At 44.0% G+C, this 21,939-nt stretch overlaps 1 protein-coding gene across 3 annotated transcripts in view; it reads right to left on the reverse strand.

The window, feature by feature from the left end:
- Positions 1-21,939, reverse strand: part of Osbpl6 (oxysterol binding protein like 6) — a 159,305-nt gene that overhangs the window by 82,627 nt on the left and 54,739 nt on the right. For all 3 annotated transcript variants that reach the window (XM_075984812.1, XM_075984805.1, XM_075984804.1), the window contains exon 2: positions 4,058-4,220. The gene's annotated coding sequence lies outside the window, so the exon portion shown is untranslated. The remainder of the gene's footprint in view (positions 1-4,057; positions 4,221-21,939) is intronic.

Consider the following 21,939-nt stretch of genomic DNA (forward strand, 5'->3'; position numbering starts at 1 on the left):
CTATCTTTGGCAACTAAGAAACGAATGAATGCTTACATGGGTTAGTAAAGTGTCCGTGTGTGTGTGTGTGTGTGTCTGTGTGTTTGTGTGTCTGTGTGTATGTCTGTCTGTCTATGTGTATATGTGTCTGTCTGTCTGTCTATCTGTGTGTGTCTGTGTTTATGTCTGTCTGTGTGTCTGGTATGTGTCTATGTGTGTATCTGTGTGTCTAACTATGTGTGTGTGTATATCAGGGGTGACATATGGCACACAATGAAAGACAAATCCGTCAGATGACTCTGAGTTCTGAGATGTTAACCTTCTATTCCCAGTCACACACAGCAGAATTGCGGGCAGTCATCTCCTCCACCGTCACTCTTTACAGGAACACGACTCAGCACCGTCGCTTTCAAAGCCAGCTCTCATAAGCCCATCTGTACCGTTGTGCTAGCTCACTCAAACTATTTCCTGGCCTTATTCATTCGATGCACCAAGTCAGTGAGATAAAATTTAAATAATGCTCCAAATTAGAATAATTAAAACATGAGTCATTCTTTCTGTAAAAACATATTTGAAAAATTCATGATTACTGGACACTACTGTGATTCAGAACAAGGCACTGTGAGAACGAGCAGGCCAGGAGATTACGAGACTGTGGATGAGCAAGGTGTTATGGTCAACTTGACTCCCACCGCTGACCTCTGGGATTAACAGCAGAGAGAGGGCTGTATCATCTATGAATCCTTCCGTTTCCCCACAGACAAACAGTATAAACGTGTCCAGAAATCAAAGCCCTTGATCACCTGACTGTCCCAAAGAAGAAACAATCATTCCAGATGAAAGACCACAAATTATCCATTTCCCAAATAAAAAGAAAAAGGTGATGGACATGGGAGCACCTTTGGAATTCTCTGCTGCATTTAGGGATTGACTCTTCAGCCTGGAGTGCCCCATGAGCAAGTGTGGACACGAACACACACATTCAATATGGCACAAACTGATCCCAAGAGCACAAGGAGACTACTGTCCCTCCTGAAACATCCTTCCCAGCATATGATGCACTGAGTTTAAACAACTCAAAGTCTCTGACAAACTAAAGATTTAAAAGAATAACTCTCAATGCCAAGAAATATATCTAATATTAGCACCAAAATGAAGTTGAAGGAAAAATTCATTTCCTGATTTCATATATGCATTTCAAAAGTGCTCATAATGCTAATAAATGTTTAAGAAAACGAACCTTACAATTAACTTCTTTCTCTACTAAAAGATAGTGCAATAATTAGTCGCTTAAGGCTAAGATTATTAATTTGAAACTATTTTAAATATCCCAAATATAAACTGAATAGTCTTATAATATTATTTTGAACCACACGATTTTTCAATAGAAAAAATATGTAATTATTTTTATTTTTTAAAAAATCCCATAGCATTCACTTATGAAAATCCCTAAGAATTCTTTATTTTGATGGATGTATTTCCTATCAGGTTCTACAAAACGATCAGGAAACGTCAATGACTCCCAAGGTTCAGCTACTGCTTCTAAAATCCATTTTGTACTGACAGAACCAAGGTTTGTAAAAACAGTTGAGTGCCGGAGCTCAAGAGGAGCTGAGGCAGCCTGCGCTGGCAACAAAAATCAGGGCCAAAGAAACTAACATCTCAAGTGTGCTTCTGGGATGCTCTCGACTGGTACGGAGCTGGGACTGAGTGTAGGCACATGCTGTGCACGTCAAGGTTCACTGTGACTCAGTGTATCAGGCTGTCCTCTGCAAACGTCCATGTGCAACCTGAAGGGCGCCAGAGAACAAAGCAAGCTTTATTTGAGCATCTTCAATAACAACAAAAACCTATGTTATGAAATGTTTCCATGGCAAAGACCCACAGTTGGGTCCCATATGAAATTAACAGCAGTACTTCTAAAAAAATTTCAATTTAGAACAAGATATTGATCAAGGTGGGAAGAAAGTTATTGATTAAATACAACTCACTGTACACATCGAATTCTGATGGCCATACCTCTGAGTGCCAACATGTTGCGCATGCCAAGGGCACAGCAGACCAATCACTCAGTGAATCAGATGTGCCAGTTAGAAAATGGACTCTACAGATGCCATTCAAAGAGAAGCCAGGTCAATGAGTCGCTTTTGTACCCCTGACCACATGACAATTAAATCAAGCAATGAAACCCTTAGGTCACAAAGTGCCCAACCTTAAGATGACCACACCAGTGTGTGAATAGAGCACTTCAGTCTGCTTCCTATGCCAGTCGGCTCTCTCAAGATCAACGGGCCCATCTCATCTCGGAAAAAAACTTTCCTCTCTCTAAGCAAGCTTAGTAAGTCCTAAGGGGACAACTCTCGAAGCACCTGCGTCTGATATAAAATAATAAACGCTGAGATAACAGCAGCGAATAAAGACAATCGGTTGTGCTGCCGTCCACAGAGGTGAGTTCACGGAAGACGAATGCAGAGCTCTTCAATGCCACAGCTTTCAAGGGGGTGCCTGGCAGGGCCAATCGATCTGTAGGATTCGTTGATTAAATATTGATGGAATGCTAAAGACTATCAGAAAGCAATCGTTAGGATGGTAATGAGATCACATTGCATATTCTCATGGTTTTCTGACTTTTTGTGTGGAGTGTTCATACGGTTTAAAAACCAACTGATTTTTAAAAGTTTTCATATATGAAAGTGATGGCCTAAAAACTGGCCTGCTTCCTTTTAGTTTGCAAACCATGTTGTCTTAATTATGTAGCTCTAAGTAGAAAGCTTCTCACATCACATGATTCCACTAAATTATTACTGAGCCTTGCTTCCCAAACTCCCAAGAGGGACCTGTCCATGCAAAAACAGGAGTATTATTGGAATTCGTGAAGACTGTTCCCCAGATTACACACGTCTACACTACCAACGCCTCTATCAGCACCCAGAGGAAGAGTGACCAGTGGAGGTGCAGCTTGCAAAACTCCCCTTAGACTACTAACACCATAGCCTTCCCCATGGGAAGGCAGAGGCGTGTGGATAACAAGGAGGAGTGTATCCCAACGCCGAAGGCCAAACACCCCAGGCCAACCATGCCAAATGGAATCTATGACCTGGCGCTGAAAACGTAGTAGGTGCAGATGGCAAAGATGGCAAGCAGATTGTAAAGCATGGGGGACTCTGGACTCATCACTGTAGTCTCACAGGCAACACCAGAACCACCAAGTGTCTGCTGACTACAGAAAAACAGATAATAATGTTTGTCAGCCTGCATGCTCACACTGTGCTGTCTGCATGCAGCCATATAAGGAAACCAAAGCTAAGACCACAGCCATTTTTATGTTGAGGTCTGCAACCTGTCTCCCAACCTGTTTCCACATAATGTAGAGACCGTAGGCAGAAATATAGGAGTTAGCCAATATTTGTGAACTGATGTGGGAGTGTCATATATCAATCTGTTGATTTCATTGGTTAAGTAATAAACAAACTGCTTGGCTCATAGCTTAGAATATAGGTGGGTGGAGTAAACAGAACAGAATACTGGGAGGAAGAGGAAGTGAGCTCAGAGACTTGACAGCTCTCCTCTCGGGAGCAGACGCCTCAGAAGAGACGCCATGCCCCGCTCCCGGGCAGACACACGCCATGAAGCTCCGACCCAGGATGGACATAGGCTAGAATCTTCCCAGTAAGACCGGTGCTCACAGATTATTAGAGATGGGTTGATCGGGATATCAGAATTAGCCAGTAAGGGCTAGAGCTAAAGGGCCAGGCAGTGTTTAAAAGAATACAGTTTCCGTGTAATTATTTCGGGTAAAGCTAGCCGTGGGGGCAGCCGGGTGCCGGGGACACAGCCCCGCCACTCCTATTTCAACAGTGAACATTTAGGTCCTTGCCTTTAAAAAGAGTCAAATGGAACATTCACTGAGATGACTAAACATAATGAGGATTGTGACGTGTTATTGAAGGTCAGACAAACAAGGAGGTATAAAGAAACACCTTCCTGTTCCCTGGTGCTGTGTCATCATCGTGTGGAGTCATTTGGCACTGCCTGGTCTGCCCTGCGTTTGCAGGAAGTGTGCGTTCTGCACCCTCACCTTTGCCTTGTGTCGAAGTCTTCTAGCTTGCCTGCACCATTAGCTTCTCAGTGAACTGGCCTCAGATGCCTTCCGCTATTCTTGGGGCACAGTCCGCCAGTCTGTTGGCACTGGTGGTGCCTTAATTGTCCTCGTTTGCTGTTTTCCCGGCAGGGAGCAGAACCTGGAAAAGAGGGATGACAATCATACAGGGCATTTCCAAAGAACGTCCAAGACACTCTCAGGAGGATGCCCCCCAATATCTCTCTGCATGACAAAGTTTGTACCAGGCACCTCAGCTTTTATCTCCTCCATTCAGTCTTACACAAATGCAAAGATAAGAACCCTGAACTCAGTGCTCGGTCACATTGCAGATTCCCAACTACACTCTGCCCAGAGTCTCAAGGGAAAACCCTCTACGTGACACAGCAGGTATTTCCAGTGAGGACAAAGTACATTGTGTGGAACCAAGCTTAGCTTTCCCATGATGGAGGTGGGTCTTGTATCTTATCTGTTGCTTTCATTGGTTAACTAATAAAGAAAACTACTTGGCCTGATAGGACAGAAAATTAGGTAGGTGGAGTAGACAGAAACAGAATGCTGGGAGAAAGAAGCCAAGTCAGGGAGTCGCCATGATTATCCCACCCACCACAGACGCAGGTTAAGATCTTCCCTGGTAAGCCACCTCGTGGGCTACACAGATTATTAGAAATGGGTTAATCAAAGATGTGAGAATTAGCCAATAAGAGGCTAGAACTAATGGGCCAAGTAGTGTTTAAAAGAATACAGTTTCTGTGTAATTATTTCGGGTATAAAGCTAGCCGGGTGGCGTGACGCAGCCCGCCACAGTTCCTTCAACATTCCCATGAACTGCGGATGCCAGGTGGTGCCTTAGAGAAGACAAGCACAAAGAGGGCTCATCACATGAGAACAGAAATCTCCAGTTCCATGACTCCGACAGGATCCTGTTGTCGTCTCTAATTGGCCTTTCAAGAACAGAGCTGCTTCTGACTTTACCAGCACAGAATCTAGCTTTCATGATAGATCACTCAGGAAGTGAAAAACACAGAATGAGAGAATAAACGCTTACTTTAAGAATAAAGGAAAAAGTCAGGCCTAAAGCAGAAGCTGCACCGATTACTCTCTGCCCTGAAACACGACGGCAGCTTTTCCTTCAAGCCATAGACCTCTCTAGCAAGCTCATTTCTTCACACGGAGACAGCGTTAAAAGTACTCATCAAGTCAGATGCTGTGATCCGCATCTATACTCCCAGTTCCTGGGAGGTTGAGACAAGAGGGTTTCGATTCTGAAGTCTACCTTGGTTTCTTAGTGAAACCCTGCCTTGAAAAAATAAGTAAGTAAATAAATATAAATAAATTATTTCTCAGATTTAATTATTTTAAACTATGTACACCATCCGCTTCCTAACATGACTTACTGAAAATGCAAAAGAGATCTGTCCACCCTGATTAGATTGGACAGACTGACTGCTCCATTTTAAAGGGGAGTTAAGGTCAGATCTTATCCTGTAGTTTACACTGGCCAGGAACTTCTGGAAATCCTCCTGCCTCAGCTTCCTAAGTGCTGGCATTACAGGGAGCCAGCATGACCAGCGTGATTGCTTTGTTAAGTTACATCTTTCTGCCAAAAAAGTATTTCTTCCAAATTCCTCTCTATCTCTTAAATCAAAAATAAATCTACGGTGGGTGCTATATTTTGTAGATCTAAGCAAGCATAACCATCGCTCATGATGATGGTGTGGACAGACCGGTTAACACCCATCCAGGTTGTGAACCGGTGCTCAGGATGGCACCTTTTTCTTTCTGGCACAAGGGATCCCATTTATGCCCTTTAGTCTCACATAATTAATTGTAGGCAGATGGTGAGATCTAAATTTTCAGAGTAGAAAGTCTACTGGCCGCTTCTCCTTGCTGTTGCCAGTGATGGATTCTGTCACACTGTTGGTGCAAACTAAAGGAGGTAATACAGTCAGACTTCTGGGCTATGTGGAAGCCTTTTTACTCACCGACCCCCATCCTCCTCCTTAGTCATTCTGCGCCATCGGAAAAGTGAGAAGGAAAAGAAGAACAGAGGATCATGGGACACAATCACAGTTTCCCACCCTCACCTCTATCCCTGATCTAAAATGCATCAGAAGACACGGCGATGCAGCGGGCACCTTACGCCCCCCGCCCCTCCCCCTCTCCGGTCTAAGAACCTCCATATGTGTCCTCATGGCCCATGCAAAACAGACCTGCATCCAGGGAACATTTTACCACCTCCTCCCTTTTCTCCTCCTATCATCTCAGCCAATACATCCTTTAGATTCTCACTCCAGAACACAGTCCCCAGCTCTGTCATCTACTTTCTCAACTCCCTTTCCCAGGCTTTTGGTTTATTCGACCGCTGTGAGGGTGTTTGGGTTTCAGAGTTATCTCTGTCCATATCTGGTCTCCACCGTCTGCAAGTGCACACTCGGAAGCAGAGAGATCATAGAGAGCCTGACCACACCCCGACACATACACCACAGGTCAGAGTTCAAAATGCAAAGTTGCTAGGTTTTAATCTGTGTGTGCCTTAGAAGGAATGGAATCTATTGTTGTCCATTTTGTTAAGAGCGGACTTTTGCACTGTTATGCAATGCCAAGGTTAAGGAGTCCTGACTTGTCCTGAAACTGTGAGTAACGTTCATGTAGACCTGTGCTGTGACCTTCCAAAGGACTGAGCACTCTGGGTTAAAAATTATTACACACTTCAGACATAAACAAACATCACTGAGAGCCACAAGCTAATGAGTATTGTGGCTATAGATATTAATTGGTGAAGACAGGTAGAGAATAGGTATACAGTAACATCTGCATTCTAAATCCCCAGGTGAATATTATCCTGCTTTGTTTCTTTTCTTTTTGTTTTCTAAAAATAAGGTCGTTCACCACGTGGCAGCTCAACCTTAATTAAGAACTGTCCCGGGTCCCATTTACTTCGCATAGAAACCGTGTGTAGGGTGGAAGTCCAAAGGTGAAAAGCCCATAAAGTTTGAGTCTGGTTGTTCCTTGTCAGAGTACACGTTAAAGATTAATTCTTAAAGCTGCAGGTAAGAAATGCGCCCGAGGCAGGGACAGGAATAGTTCTTCTCACGAGTAGAACTGAACCATGCTTAAAAACAACAATAGAGAGCGAAAACAAAGCCAAGCCTACTTGCACTGAACGAAAGAATCATCTTCTAGGGCTGGAGAGATGGCTCAGCAGTTAAGAGCACTGGCTGCTCTTCCAGAGGACCAGAGTTCAATTCCCAGCATCCACATGTCAGCTCACAAATGTCTGTAACTCCAGTTCCAGGGGATCTGACAGCTTCACACCAATGCACATAGAATAAAGTTAAATAATATATATATGAATCATCTTCTAATTTAACATGTTCTGGAGCAGAAAAGGGCTCCTGACACCTCAATCCTGAGTCCTTCATTAAGTGCAGGCTTTAAAGGTTGAAATGCTGACTCAAACAAAAGCTCCCACAGCAACAGATACTCAAGTAGGAGTCTCTGGAAGCTCTCATTGAGGACTTGGGTGAATTGCCAATGAATCCTTGGAGTGGCTCACTCAGGAAGGCAAGGATCGGCAGCATCCCTCCAAGCCCGGTGACTAATCCTCCCACAGCCTGCGTTCTGCCCACCAGACCTCGCGTTCTTGTCTGGTACATCCTCCGCTCTTCTTGTTTCTCATTCAAGCCGTCAGAGATGGAGACGAAGTCTACCAAAGACTAGACTGCTATATGACGCTGCAAGGCAAATGTATATCATACAAGGAGACCAGCAAAAGCAGGATCCACCACTCCGCAAAAGTAACAAAGGGAAGTTTTATAAAATGGTTATAACAATAAAGACTACCACAGTAGCCGTCAGGACAGGGTTTTACAAAGTAATCCACAAGACAAGTTCTTTCCACAATTGACTCGTGACGCTGTAGCCATGTGCAGCCATGGTGTTAGCTCAATGTTCGCCTTACTTCCACAAGGATGCATCGGTCTCCATTTAACCCCCTCTTGCTCCCCCCAGACACTCTACAAGACCTTATTTGGCTCTGTTGGGCTATTTGTAGTCGCCACCAACTGATAACTGGTGACAAGACCACCTCGCTGCTTTTTCCACCACAGCAGTGTTCTGATAAGAAACCTAAATCGCGGCTCTTTCCACCTTTGGTAATTCAAAATACCCCATGGGTTTCCACACTAGTACAAGAATCCAATAACTTTTATGGAAATAAGTTGTGCTGGGGTAACTTCCCAGAGATGACCAACACAGATTCCTGTCAGTTACCTAACAAGTAGGCTTTGCTGCAATGTAGCTAATGTCATTAACGCAACTATGTATCACAGACGTTAAAAGTCACCAGCTAAAAAAAAAAAAAACATGCCAGAGTTTTCTTATCTGCCATTAAATGCTATTAACTGAGGCTGCCCAGGAGAAAGTCAGATGTGTAGTTATTTAAATAAACATCAAAACCGCAGAATGGAGAGGACTTAGAAGTTAAAAAGCAACGTTCCTTTAGTCACACAATTGACAACGTAGCTCCAGATAACAGGACAAGACAGGCGGATAATCTTTGCAGGCTATAAAGCAGAAAAGATATTTGTGATATTCACAGCATGGAAATAAGAATTCTAGCTGGGAATTTGTGGGCTGAGAGAGATCAGAGGAAGATGGGGGCGGGGGGGAGGTACCTGTCGATTAATACCATTTGGCAGAAATAGACAGGCAGGCATGAATGAAAAACACTTCAAACCACGTGAGTGGTGCCTGACAGTTGAGAGACGCTAAGTGAAGCCCATTGGTTGGTTCAGAACTCAGGGCTTCCCTGAAGCTAAAACAGGAGAGTGGGGAGGGGCCACACAGGAGGTGGAACCAGCTACGCCAGTTTCAAATGCATTTCATTGTGCAAGCTGAGAAGGGCAGGGGAGAAACTCAGAACAGAAGGTCCCATGACCCAACAGCTAAATAAAGGAAGAGACAACAGTTGGTCTCGGAAGGTCATGGTAGCAAACCAGACCAGAAATGGAAGCTGCGGGGTATGGGACAGAGGAACAAGAGAACTTAATATCTGACAAGGGAGATCCAGCCTGTCTCCTCACTAGCAGCTCCCTCCTACCTCCGTCCTTCCTTATTGCTTCCTTTCTGTGGTGCTGGGAATCAAAGCCAGGCTTTGACTCAATCTGGCTCATTGAATCTGCTGATGCAGAACCCAAGGATAATGACAGATGGTTCACGACATAAGCCGTGCCAGCACACTTAATTCGCTCATCGCAAACGCACTTTCCACAATCTTTTCTAGCTCCACCATCCAGCCAAGGTTTCAATTTTTGGTTTGCATCTAACTCAAAATTATGTTTCTCGATTAGAGGGAGAACAACTTTTCCCCCAGATCCTAAAGACCAAACAGAGAAATGACCCAGCCCTATTAAGCAGCAAACAACTTTCTATTTCTCTAGCTAGTTCTGTTAATCTTGTCACGAATTCATATCAGATTTCTGGCTATAGATTACTTACAGGAGTCTAAGCTATTATGTTTTTGCTTGCTGACTTCTATCTCACATCCCAAAGTAAACAATATAGAAATCGTTCAGCAATTCAGTTGCATTAAATATTATAAAGCCACGGACAACCTCATTAACTACAAAGCACAGTAGAAACGCTAGAGACATACTCTGCTCTTGCGGATGGTCAATGTTCTCTAACGCTAGTCAGCAAATCTCTGCAAACAACATCTGGATCAGTGACTTTTTTACACGGTCTACTACTTGATGCAACTGTCCAACCCTGTTATTATTTGAGAAGGCAAACCCATGTAATGTGTGGACGAACATGGCTAGGGTCTAGTAACACATAATTCGCAAAAGTGGCGGAATAAGTTGGGTGTGGCCGCAGGTCAACCCAGATCTAAGGCAGGAGGATCACGAGTTCAGGGCTAGCCTGAGCTATACAACAAGCTTATGTCTCAAAACAAATAAAAACAAATGAGCAAATGCCCTGTGGAAGAACTGTGGTTGACCCTCGTATAACAGGCACTCAGTTATGGCAACCCAGAGGGTTTGGTTTTGCTTATCTGTAAATCTGTTTTTCTGTTTGTCAGTGTAATCTGCACTCCATAATGTGTCTAAGGCTGAAGATGTGAGACAACAATTCTTCTAAAGGAAGTGCACATCGCTAGCGAAGTGATCAAAGGGCACACAAGGGGCTGGAGAGGTGGCTCAGCAGGTAAGAGGACCGGCCGCTCTTCTAGAGGCCCTCGATTCAATTCCCAGCTCCCATATGGTGACGCATAACCATCAGAAGCTCTAGTTCCAGGGGATCTGACGCCCTCTTCTGACCTCCTTGGACATGCGGGGCAGATGTGAGGCACAGATGCAGACAAAACACTCATAAACATGAAACAAGAGAAAACATTAAAACAAGGGACAGACATCAAGGAGACAGCAACGTCCGGGATAACTTTAAAAGAGAATATACGCACAACAGAGGAGATAATAAGTAGATTTCTGTCGATTATACAGTTTAACAGTCTGAAATTTCTTGAATTCAAAGCTTCAGAAGGCACAGAGTAGAGTCATAAATATTTAGGCACACGTTATACTTACTTACAAAACTGAGAGACATTCCTACTACTGTGTGAATTTAAATGATAGGACTAGAAGTCCTACAGACACACTGTCTGAAATTCAAATCCTAGTTCTGTCAATTACTGGTAGTGTGATCCTGACAGTACCTCAGTTTCATGACCTATAAAGACAAAGACAGCTACAGAACCTACTGTCCGTTAGGATTGTCTGAGGAGTCCACAGATTCACTGTGTAACACTTAAAACTACATAAATGCCTGGTGCTCTTACAACTTTACTAAAAGCAGAAACTGTAGGCTGCAGGGGATCATCGCCATTCGAAATAAACTGGCTTTGCCCTCATACGTCTTAAGCTTTGATCCAACTGAATCTGTTAGGTAGAGAGTCCTAACGACTTGGCCCTCTCCACTAAGATCTTTACCAACTGAGAAGCATTCCCACCTTACCTGGTAAGATTTCTCTAACCACTCTCCACAGCTAAAATTACCAACTCAAGAATAATCCCAAAGCTATTATCCAACGGTTCTGTAGCACAATTCCTCCAAACGGGAAAAGGCTTTGCCTGCTCTTCTCTTACAGGCAGAAATATCAACAGCCCCCTTTTTGCTTACAACCGGAGCAATCCAAAAGGAGAGAGTAAACAGGAACTTGGGGAGAAAGATAAAGGACCTTAATGACTCAGTTTTCAAATAAATCCACATCTGTACGACAGAGAAAGGCAGAATGTGGCATCCGTGTGCACACCTGGCCAAAGAGGGGAGTAGGGTGGCTGTCAGTCGTAAAATTATCCAAGCAAGGAGAAATCAAGGCATGTTAAACTGTGTGGTATGGCGGACTTCCTTCTGAACAGTGTGAGCAAGGCGGATGGGGCAGCCTCTGTCCAACACATTGAGTCTAAAGGACCACTGTGACCATACACTGATGACTTCAGTTACATGAGCAGTGGATTTCGTTCCCTGAGGAACTGCCAAAACGGACACTTTGTTCTCATTAATGGTATTACGACTGGACCACAAATTAAGTTGGAATTATCACATCTAAAACAGAAACAAGGAAAGAAAAAGAGGTTTTGGCTTCTTAGCCACATACTAAAGGGTTCTCCATTAAATGCCGCCACCCCCAGCTATGTTCCAGCTTTCTCCGCTACACCTTCTGAAAGCTGAGCTTCCTACAATTACCCTGATCACACCTGCTCTCTGCCCACTGTGTGCGTCCTCTGCCTAAACGTCTTCCCTCGCTTCTGCATCCTATCTCGACCTTTATTTCATACCATAGGATCTCAAACCACTCCCCATGGCCCAGCAGAAATCATTTTTCCAGATTCTTGAATTTTTTTTAAAGACAGGGTTTCTCTGTAGCTTTGATGCCTGTCCTGGAACTAGCTCTTGTAGACTAGGCTGGCCTCGAACTCACCAAGACCCACCTGCCTCCCCAGTGCTGGGATTAAGGCATGGACCATCACCGCCTGGCTGGAGATTCTTGAATTTTTTTTAAGTTTTTTTAAAAATATTTATTTATTTATTATGTATACAATGTTCTGTCTGTGTGTAGGTCTGCAGGTCAGAAGAGGGCACCAGACCTCATTACAGATGGTTGTGAGCTACCATGTGGTTGCTGGGAATTGAACTCAGGACCTTTGGAAGAGCAGACAATGCTTTTAACCACTGAGCCATCTCTCCAGCCCCCGATTCTTGAATTTTTTAACCCTTGTTCAGTCCCCCTGGATTTGTAGTCTGTCTTGATCAAAGTTGACATACACAGCTTCTCTTTTCACGAAGGGCCGTTCTTTAGAGCAGTGTCCACATCTGCTCCATCTCTGTGAATCCATCCATACCACAGACGCTCATAGTTTTCACTGACCATGCAAGAAAAGGTCAAACTGCGCTAAATCATTGTGACTGACCGTTTACATCAAATGCATACGCACATGCCCTCAGAGCCTTGCTGGAGAAAAGCTTCATTCAAAAACATATGGTGGTGGTGCATGCTTTTAATCCCAGCACTTGGGAGGGAGGACAGAGGCAGGCAGATCTCTGTGAGTTTGAGGCCAGCCTGATCTACAGAGCTAGTTACAGGACAGGCTCCAAAGCTACAGAGAAACCCTGTCTAGAGAAACCAACCAACCAAGCAAACAAACAAACAAAACAAAAACAAAAACACGGCTCAGTGGCTAAGTGCACTGGTCCATTTTTTTAGGCAACTTCGGTCCATTCCCAGCCCCCACAAAGCAGCATACACCCATCTGTAACTCCAGTTCCACAGGATCTGGTGCCCTCTGCTGGTTTCCAGGTGCTACATTCACATGTTGCAGAGACATATGCAGGCAAAACACCCACACAAACAACAAAATAAAATTAAAATAGAAAACCCCCACAAAGTCAAAATTTGCCTTCTCATGAAACGGGAGAAGTTTAATGCTAGCTACAGTGCAAAGAAGCTACTGTTTGTAATACAATTAAGTGGCCTATTAAAAGCTTCCTTCTCATTAACATTAACAGACTCACCCCCAAGTTAGATAAGTCACAGGAAGCAGGCTCATTCTTTCACCAATCTAGACTCAAAGTGCTACTTGCCTCTAGGTGTCTGCCTTAGTCAGGGTTTTTATTGCTGCAATGAGACACCATGACAGCAAGTTGGGGAGGAAAGGTTTTATTAGGTTTACACTTTAGCATTGCTGTTCATCACTGAAGGAAGTCAGGACAGAACTCATACAGGGCAGGATTCCAGAAGCAGGAGCTGATGCAGGGGCCATGGAAGGGAGTTGCTTACTGACTTGCTTCCCCTGGCTTGCTGAACCCATCATCTTACAGAGCCCAGGACCACCTGCCCAGGGATGGCACCACCCACCATGAGCTGGGCCCACCAGGTCCCACAGCCATTTAGTCTCAAAGAAACACATAGAGGCTTATATTAATTATAAACTGGTGGGCCTATTAGATCAGGCTTCTTTTTTTTTTTTGGCTTTCTTCCCCCTCCCCTTTTTATTGATTTTATTAAGCTCTACATATTTCTCTGCTTCCTTCCCTTCCTCTTCCCTCCCTTCAATCTTCTCCCATGGTCCCCATGCTCCCAATTTACTCAGGAGATCTTGTCTGTTTCTACTTCTCATGTAGATTAGAACCATGTATGTCTCTCTTAGGGTCCTCATTGTTGTCTAGGTTTCTCTAGGATTGTGAATTGTAGGCTGGTTTTCTTTGTTTTATGACTAAAAGCCACTTATGAGTGAGTACATGTGATAATTGTCTTTCTGGGGCTTGGTTACCTCATTCAATATAATGTTTTCTAGATTTATCCATTTGCCCACAAATTTCAAGATGTCGTTATATTTTTTCTGCTGTGTAGTACTCCATTGTGTAAATATACCACATTTTCCTTATCCATTCTTCATTCAAGGGGCATTTAGGCTGTTTTCAGGTTCTGGCTATGACAAACAATGCTGCTATGAACATGTCCTTGTGGTACGATTGTAGCTCGGGCTTCTTATTAACTCTTATAACTTACATCAACCCATAATTCCTGTCTGTGTCAGCCACATGGCTTGGTACCTTTTATCAGCGAGGCATTCTCATCTTGCTTCCTCTCTGTCTGGGTGAAGAATGCAGACTGAGCCTTTCCTCTTCCCAGAATCCTTCCTTTCTTGTTGCCCAGCCTATACTTCCTGCCTGGCTACTGGCCAATCCGCATTTTATTAAAACAAATCAAGTGGCAAATCTTTACGGGGTACAAGACCATTGTCCCACACTATCCCCTATTGATCACTAATGGGAACAATGCCTTACACCTGGATCTCATGGAGGCATTCCCTCAACTGAGGCTCCTTCCTCTGATGACTCCAGTTTGTGTCAAGTTGACCCACAAAATAAGCCAGTACAGCTTCAGATAAAGAGATCTTAAGACATAGCGATCATTTCAACTGCCATCTTTAACAAGCTTTAATTCTTCCAAATGTGAAAAATCAGACATTCTGACATGTTCCGGAGCCCACAATTGCCGAGACAAAGATTAACAAGAGAACGTTTGCATCTTGGCCACCTGAGACTACATGGGCAGATCCCCGCATGTCCTAACATTCCACTTGGCACTTGCGGATGTTGGTAATCGGTTACCAGGCAGAGACCAACTTCTCTCTCACGTGAAATTCCAGGGCTGTGCTGATGGGCATGTTCTTGCCAGATCCCTAGTCACCCTCCCATGTCCGCAGTCCCCCAGCCACAGAAGGCATCTCACTGCCTTCCCACCTCACAAACAATGACATAAATGAGTTTTAATATACACTCTAAGGTATGAGAGAAGGTCCTAAGGCCAAATCATGCCACAGCAGACACCCCAAGACCTGAACGCAGAAGGAAGAATGGACCATAACAGTGTGTCTCCTGACGAAATGCTGTATTGGCAGGAAGGGGTCTGTTGGGTGACCCATTGATGACACTCAGGACATTTGGGCCTCTGATGTCACATCCCTAGTATCACCTGCATTCCCGAAATGACAAGAGAATCCTTGGACAAGTGTCAGGAGACGCTTACTAATTTAAGTGGCTGAGTTTTTTTTTTTAAAAAGCAACTCAGAAATATATACACGCAAGTATAAACATGTCTGTCACATGCAAACTGAGGTCAAAATAATGTTAAAAATTACATATTCAGTAAACACAGTCTAGTGACAAGGTCATAAATTATGCTATGTTTTGAAGTCATATAATCAATACTGACAATGTATAAAGTGGCCTGATTCTGTGTTATTTTTCATAGATGTCTCAACTTAGTAATCCTGGCCAAATTTCTCTGTGCTCAATACTTTACTCTTTGGTTAGTTAGGGATTATTCCAACCTGTTCCGTTTCCTCGGACAGTTGCACCTGTCTTTATCTGGGTCTCTATCTGATTTCCGCAGCTACTTTTTTCTAATTAGCCTCCACCAACATTTAACAGCTACATCAGGCATGCTGGAATTCTTATGACTAAGCTTCCTGTATTAAGACATATTGCAGCAGCAATAAAATCGAATCAACGTGAAAGAGTGAGTCGGCGAACAACGTGGCCCATGCCATGCAAAGCTGTTCAGGAAATTTAATTTGATGTCATAAACCGATAAGAAACAAATACATGGGGGAAACAGGGTGGCCCACATTATCACATGGCAGCAATCACCCAGAAATGAGAGGCAGAAGCCTAGAGGGCTGTAAGGTTGTTCACCTTCGGCATGGGAGTTCAACAAATGAGGCACAAATCCCAGCGTGGATGCTACCAGCTATGAAAGCTAAGGGAGGTCATTCTCCTCGGTTGGTCCTCAGTCTCCTCATCTGCAGAATGGGGTTTTAAGCTAAACAGAGTTCAAGCTGCTGTGGAGATTATAGATATTATCGGGCCATGTAAGGATGATGTCGTCAGATTACACAGCATCTAAGCAATGGGAAGGTCATGGCACAGCGTGTCGCTCATGTGCTCCCGGGATGCTGGTCTAAACAAACCAACTGTGTTGCCACTCATACAAAAGCACAGCTTATAGTTATGCACAGTGGATATATGCAATATGAGTGAATCAATTACTAGCTCCTATTTTACTATACTATATTCTTAGTATGTTTAGATACACCCCTACGTCCCCTTAAAGCAGGCTATTAAGTTGGATAACAGCCCCAAACCTCTCCTGTTTACTACGTTTTGCCTGTATCATTTTCTTTTAGGCTTGATTGAATGTCTTCTGTTTTGTTCATAATGGGCATAGTCTGTACGTACACACGCGTGCATGCACACACACACACACAAGGACACCACAGACAATGTATGTAGTACCGGTAGCATCGGGGTCTAGGTGAACACACTCTACAGTGTCTGCACATTCTATAGTGATCTACTTGCCTAATGACCCTTCTCTCAGAGCACACACAGAACCCATAACATATGCTCCAGAGCTAGCAATGCAAACTTCCCACCACAGACCAACTGAGGTGAGGTAAAACCACACTAATTTGGATTGCTAGTCTGCCGACTCAGGAAAATTATATGTAGAAATCATTGAAATGTTTGTGTCAAATATCCAACTTTTCTGAGACTTACAAGCAGAGGACACCTGATTTCACTTCCATATTCTAATTGCTCTCTGGTCGCGTGGCCATGGGGAAGGTTGCATTAGGGAGTTTCTCATTATTATAACGTGCACTGGGCATACCACCACCACAGCCATCTCTGACCCTCTGCGTCACATCCATTGGGAACACTGCATTAAAGAAGAGTTAAATGAACACAAAGCTGTGACGTGCTCTCCTGATGTGAATATGTCAGAGAACAAGAGCTACACAGAGCGATATGGATTCATCTAAAAAGGTCCATGTCTCCCGACGCACAGACTACAGCAGCGGTTAAGTGAGGACACAGTGGAAGCGCTGGAGGCCACCACAGGACAACGATGACAAGCTCCAGGATAGAAGACAGGCTGAGGACGACGGAGGAGAGAAAGAGTCAGGAAGAGCCTTTGAAGCTACCTCTGAGCCACTGCACTAATCCAGGCACAGCCCTGCTTCACTTGTTCTGGTTGAGAGAGTGAATAAATATCCATATTTTTAAAAATGAGCAGAATGCTGTGGGAATTAAGTGTTCACATGAAGAAGTAATCCACAGAAATAAAAGAAGGTTCTCTTGAAATGTCTGATGTTGGTATAGGCAATATGGGTAAGCAATATCATAGATGAATCTCAACAAAAGAAGGTTATTGTGGGGACAGAAAGATGGATTCATGGTTAAGAGCACTGGCTGCCCTCCCAGAGGACCCAGATTCTATTTTCAGCACCCAAGTTATTACTCACAACTAACCTGTTATAACCCGTTTCAGGGCATCTGATGCCCTCTTCTGGCCTCCATGGGTACCACATACATATGTGGTACGTAGGCATTCATGCAGTCAAAACATTCATACACACAAAAATAAGTAAATAGAGGGTTTTTTTTAAAGACCGTTGGCTGTTTTCTTTTATATGAAACTCAAAGACAGGCTAAAGTAATAGTTTGCTACAGTGGTCAGAATGGCAGTTACTTAAGGGAGGGGATGCAGGTTGGGAGGGGCATTGAGAGAACACCCCAAATTGGTGGTTCTCAATCTGTGGGTCTCAATCCATTTTCATAGCAATTACATATCAGATGTCTGGCATATCTGATATTTGCATTACAATTTGTAATAGTAGCAAAATTCGGTTATGACGCAGCAACAAAAAATAATTTTATGGTCGGGGGCTCACTACAACATGAGGAGCTGGATTAAAGGGTTGCAGCAATTAGGAAAGTTGAAAACAAGTATTCTAGATATTCATCCAGAGATAACTTTATTTATTGGAATACATTTTTAAAACAATGTATATGTTATTGTACATACATTTAGCCTTTTGGTAAAGGAAGATCTAAAGAAACAAAACACTGTATTTAATATCTCGTGTTCTCCAACCTTTGCCCTTATCCCTCCTTTCTGGTATTTTCTCAGGGCCAACCACTGTGCAAACACTGTACACACACCATCCAAGGTCCTCATCACTAAAGAGTCTGGGTGTTAATGCAGGCAAGTGCTTCATTGCTGACAGTGTTTATTTGGCCCCGATAAATCATGTACCATCTTCAGACACCACATCTGCCCTTGTCTTCAATTATAAGACACTGTACATGCTGATTAAATTAATAATTGGTCTCAAAATGTAACTTCTTTGGCTGTTTCAAATCCCCCCTATGTCATCTGATGTCCCTTGGGGTGTCTTACAGTAGACAGCACGCAGCCACAGTCACGATGTCTTTTTCCGCCTCCCAGTATTCCTTTCCCTGGGTTTGCAATCCTCTATCCCGTGTGACATCTGTAAAGCTGCAAATCGCTTACGGAGAAGCACATGGCTTAGACCTGCTACCGCCACACTGCTAGGAGGGACACAGTGTGGCCTGGCAGTCAGAACTTTCTATCAATAACTCTTTCACCCTGTAGGGGCGCTCAGGGATGTAGGAGCCAGCCATGAAGCAGGAAAAGAAAAGCAACGAGAGGTGGGTAGATGTCCTCTCTTGGGTCTTCTGGGGATAAGGTTAAAGCCTGGAATCGCCCTCCTGTGCAAGCCCATGGGTGCCATGCATGCCAACATGCCCTGAAAATACCCTTGTGAATAACAAAAACAATGTCATGCTTATTCCTCCTTTAATATAATTTTTTTAATGTAGCTTAAGGGTTGCTAATGAAGAAAATACCTAAAAGTTGTGAAAAGGTTTGGGCCTCACTCTAAAATGTCTTAATGACATCAGGGCTTCTCACAGAGGGGGCAGCGAGGAATTTCTCCAGTCTTCATTTCCTCTCCTTGTCCTGGTTACAGCGGCTCCTGTGACTGATTCCTGAAGCCACTTAAAGTCACAAGACCATACCATCTGCCCTCTCTTCAACGTGAGCATGGATTAAGGTTTCCTGTTTACATTCCTTCTGATCTACAAAATGGGAGTGGCTGGGCACCATCTGCTCCCTCAGAGAGCATGCCCACCCCTCACCAACCTAGCAAGTCCCTCAAACACTGGGGGGCATACTGGCAACACACTTGGTTTCTGCTTGGCTTCTCTACTGGTGTTCAAAGAGAAGATCCAGAGTGCCACAGGCTGACCTTCCTGTCCCCTTCCGGGTTTCCTCAGAAAGTACCGTCCTAGCGACACTCATCAAAGTCAATACCCACGCTGGTCCACAGGAGAAAGTCCTCCATGGTCTCATGCATTTGAACACTTGGTCCTCAGTTGATGGCACTATTTGGGGAGGTTTAGGAGGTGTGGCCTTGCTGGAGGAAGTGTGTCACTGGGGGCAGGCCTTGAGAGTTTAAAGACTCCTGCCATTTCTAGTTTAGGCTCTGTGCTTGAGAGTCAAGATATGAGTTCTCAGCTTGCAGCTCCTGTCACGGCTGGGTCTTGTGGCCATGTCTCCTCTGCTTCATCATCATCAACAACTCTTATCCCTCTGGAACCATGAGCCCAAATAAACACTTTCTTCCTTCAGGTGCCCTCATCACTATGCATCATGACAGCAACAGGAACATAACTAATACAGCCAGTAAAGGCCCGCACAGTCTGTACTATAGCGTGAAAATCAGGAATACGTAATAAGGACCCTGACAGCTCACTAGCCTCAGTGTGGTCTTCAGGGTGACGATCAGTGTCCCCAACTAACCTTAGAATGGCCCTGCAATTACTTATCTTTGTCTGTTTCCACAGCATATTATCTAATTGAAGTTTCTAAGTTCTTCTTTCCCTTTACTTATGTGGCTAATTTCTATTACTATTATTAGTTATTATTATTATTATTATTATTATTATTATTATTATTATTACAGTTTTTAAGACAAGTTTTTTCTGTGTAACCCTGGAACTTGCAGTCCTGGAACTTGCTCTGTTTTGGGGGGTTGTTGGTTTGTTTCGTGTTTTTGTTTGCCCCATTTTTTTTTATTTGTTTTTTGTTTTGTTTTGTTTGTTGTTTTTTTCTGAGGCAGGGTTTCTCTGTAGCTTTGGAGCCTGTCTTGAAATCTGGTTACTTTCAATTCGGTCCATGTAGCAGTTCTGAAGGGACACACTCTCTGGTTCTGCAGGCTGGGCCACACCCCTCCATTACCTGGTCTCAGAGCTTTTAGACTTTTACTATAGCACTTATCAATCTGCAAATCGGGATCTGTGACCTTCCCTTAGGATGTGGTTTGTCCACCACCTGTAGCTTCTCAAGGTGACCTTGTGTTCGTGATGTAGGCTGGCAGGTTCCAGAGGAACAAAGTAAGGGAGAGGGGAGAAAGGAAAGGAGAAAGTGGTAACAAGCAAGAAAGAGAATGAGGTAGCGAGACCTAAGAATAGTTCATGCCTCAGCCGTGTCCTATTTGAGCTGATGGCAGAAGTAGCACCTCAACCCAGCTCCTCTCAATACCAAAGGCTGCTGTCCCCCGAGGGCTGGCCTGTGTTTCCCAGTGCAAAGCCACCATTAGAGAGTCTGAGGGACAATTATCCAATCCTAGAGAGGGAACTTGAAAGTGAAAGCAAAATAAGAATCCTGGACACACTTTAACCTTGTGTTCAGTCATTTGACACACACGAGTGCACAATATAATGGAAGCAAGGAAAGGCCTCCTTTGAGCTGGCTCTGAAATTTATCCCAATGTAAAAGCCAAGGGACCCCTGGAAGTTGCATAACTATTACAAGGGGCCTGAAAAGGCACACATAGTGCAAACATTTCCTATACACTGATCCATTCAAACTCCTTTATTACCCTGTTGAGGATGATGAAACTTATATGTAGAAAGGGACCCCCATACTCTAAATAGTTTAAAGTTGCACCACCTAGAAAGGGGTTATACTTTGGTCCTGCATCCCATTGTGCTGTTGGAAGCGGCCAACTTGCTAAATGCAAACTTATAACCTGTCTGAACCAAAATTGTTTCCAACCTTATGAAGAGACTCATGGGGCTTGCGAAGGGCTAGGCTGCCTGACCTAGTATTGGAGGAATGTGACCAGGATTCATGAGTCAACACTAGGAGAAGCTACAGGAGACAGCTCTGCATACACTATAATAATGGGTTCAAGTCAAGCAACTGCTTGTGGGCGGTACTTCTCCTTAGTCAGGTGATTTGCAGAACTGAAAGACCTCACTGAACGAACAATCTGGAACGCACCAAGAAAGTGAGACTATGATCCCAGATTGCAGTCGAGCTGTGGATCGTGACGAAGGGGCCGGTTCCACGTTAGCTGTTCCACGTCCAACCTTCTGAGACCACAACACAATGCTGTCACCACAGAACTTGTGTTCAGGAACCATGCAACCAAGCTTGGAGAAAAAAAAAATCTAATGCTTCAAGTAAGTTTACAATTTTGTGTTGGGCCACCCTAGTAGCTACCCTTGACTTTGTCATTTCAAACTATATGATGATGTTTGGCCTCTGTCTGTACACCAAGGATGCCAGGATGTCGGAGAGCTATAAAGCCCCTCCATCACTGACAGTCTATCCTGCACGCTACCGTCTCAGGTCATGCTAACACCTTGTCATAGCAGGACTCCACCGCTACACTGACTCTCATCCCAGAACAAGTAGGGTCCCAAAATGCAATTGTAAACTTGGAACTGTGGCATACTAGAGGTAGTAACAGGATTAATGATGTGCAGGGCACGGGTGTTGGGTACCGTATGGAACTGGACACGCTTTCTTCGGGTGTGCCCTTTCAATTCTTACTTGGCTCCTTGTCCACCTCCCGTGATTTCAAAACCAGTGATTCTGAGTTAAAGTGAAGGACATCCACGTACACTGACGTCCTCTT

Source organism: Microtus pennsylvanicus, chromosome 9, assembly GCF_037038515.1.
Source record: "Microtus pennsylvanicus isolate mMicPen1 chromosome 9, mMicPen1.hap1, whole genome shotgun sequence".
Taxonomy (NCBI): domain Eukaryota; kingdom Metazoa; phylum Chordata; class Mammalia; order Rodentia; family Cricetidae; genus Microtus; species Microtus pennsylvanicus.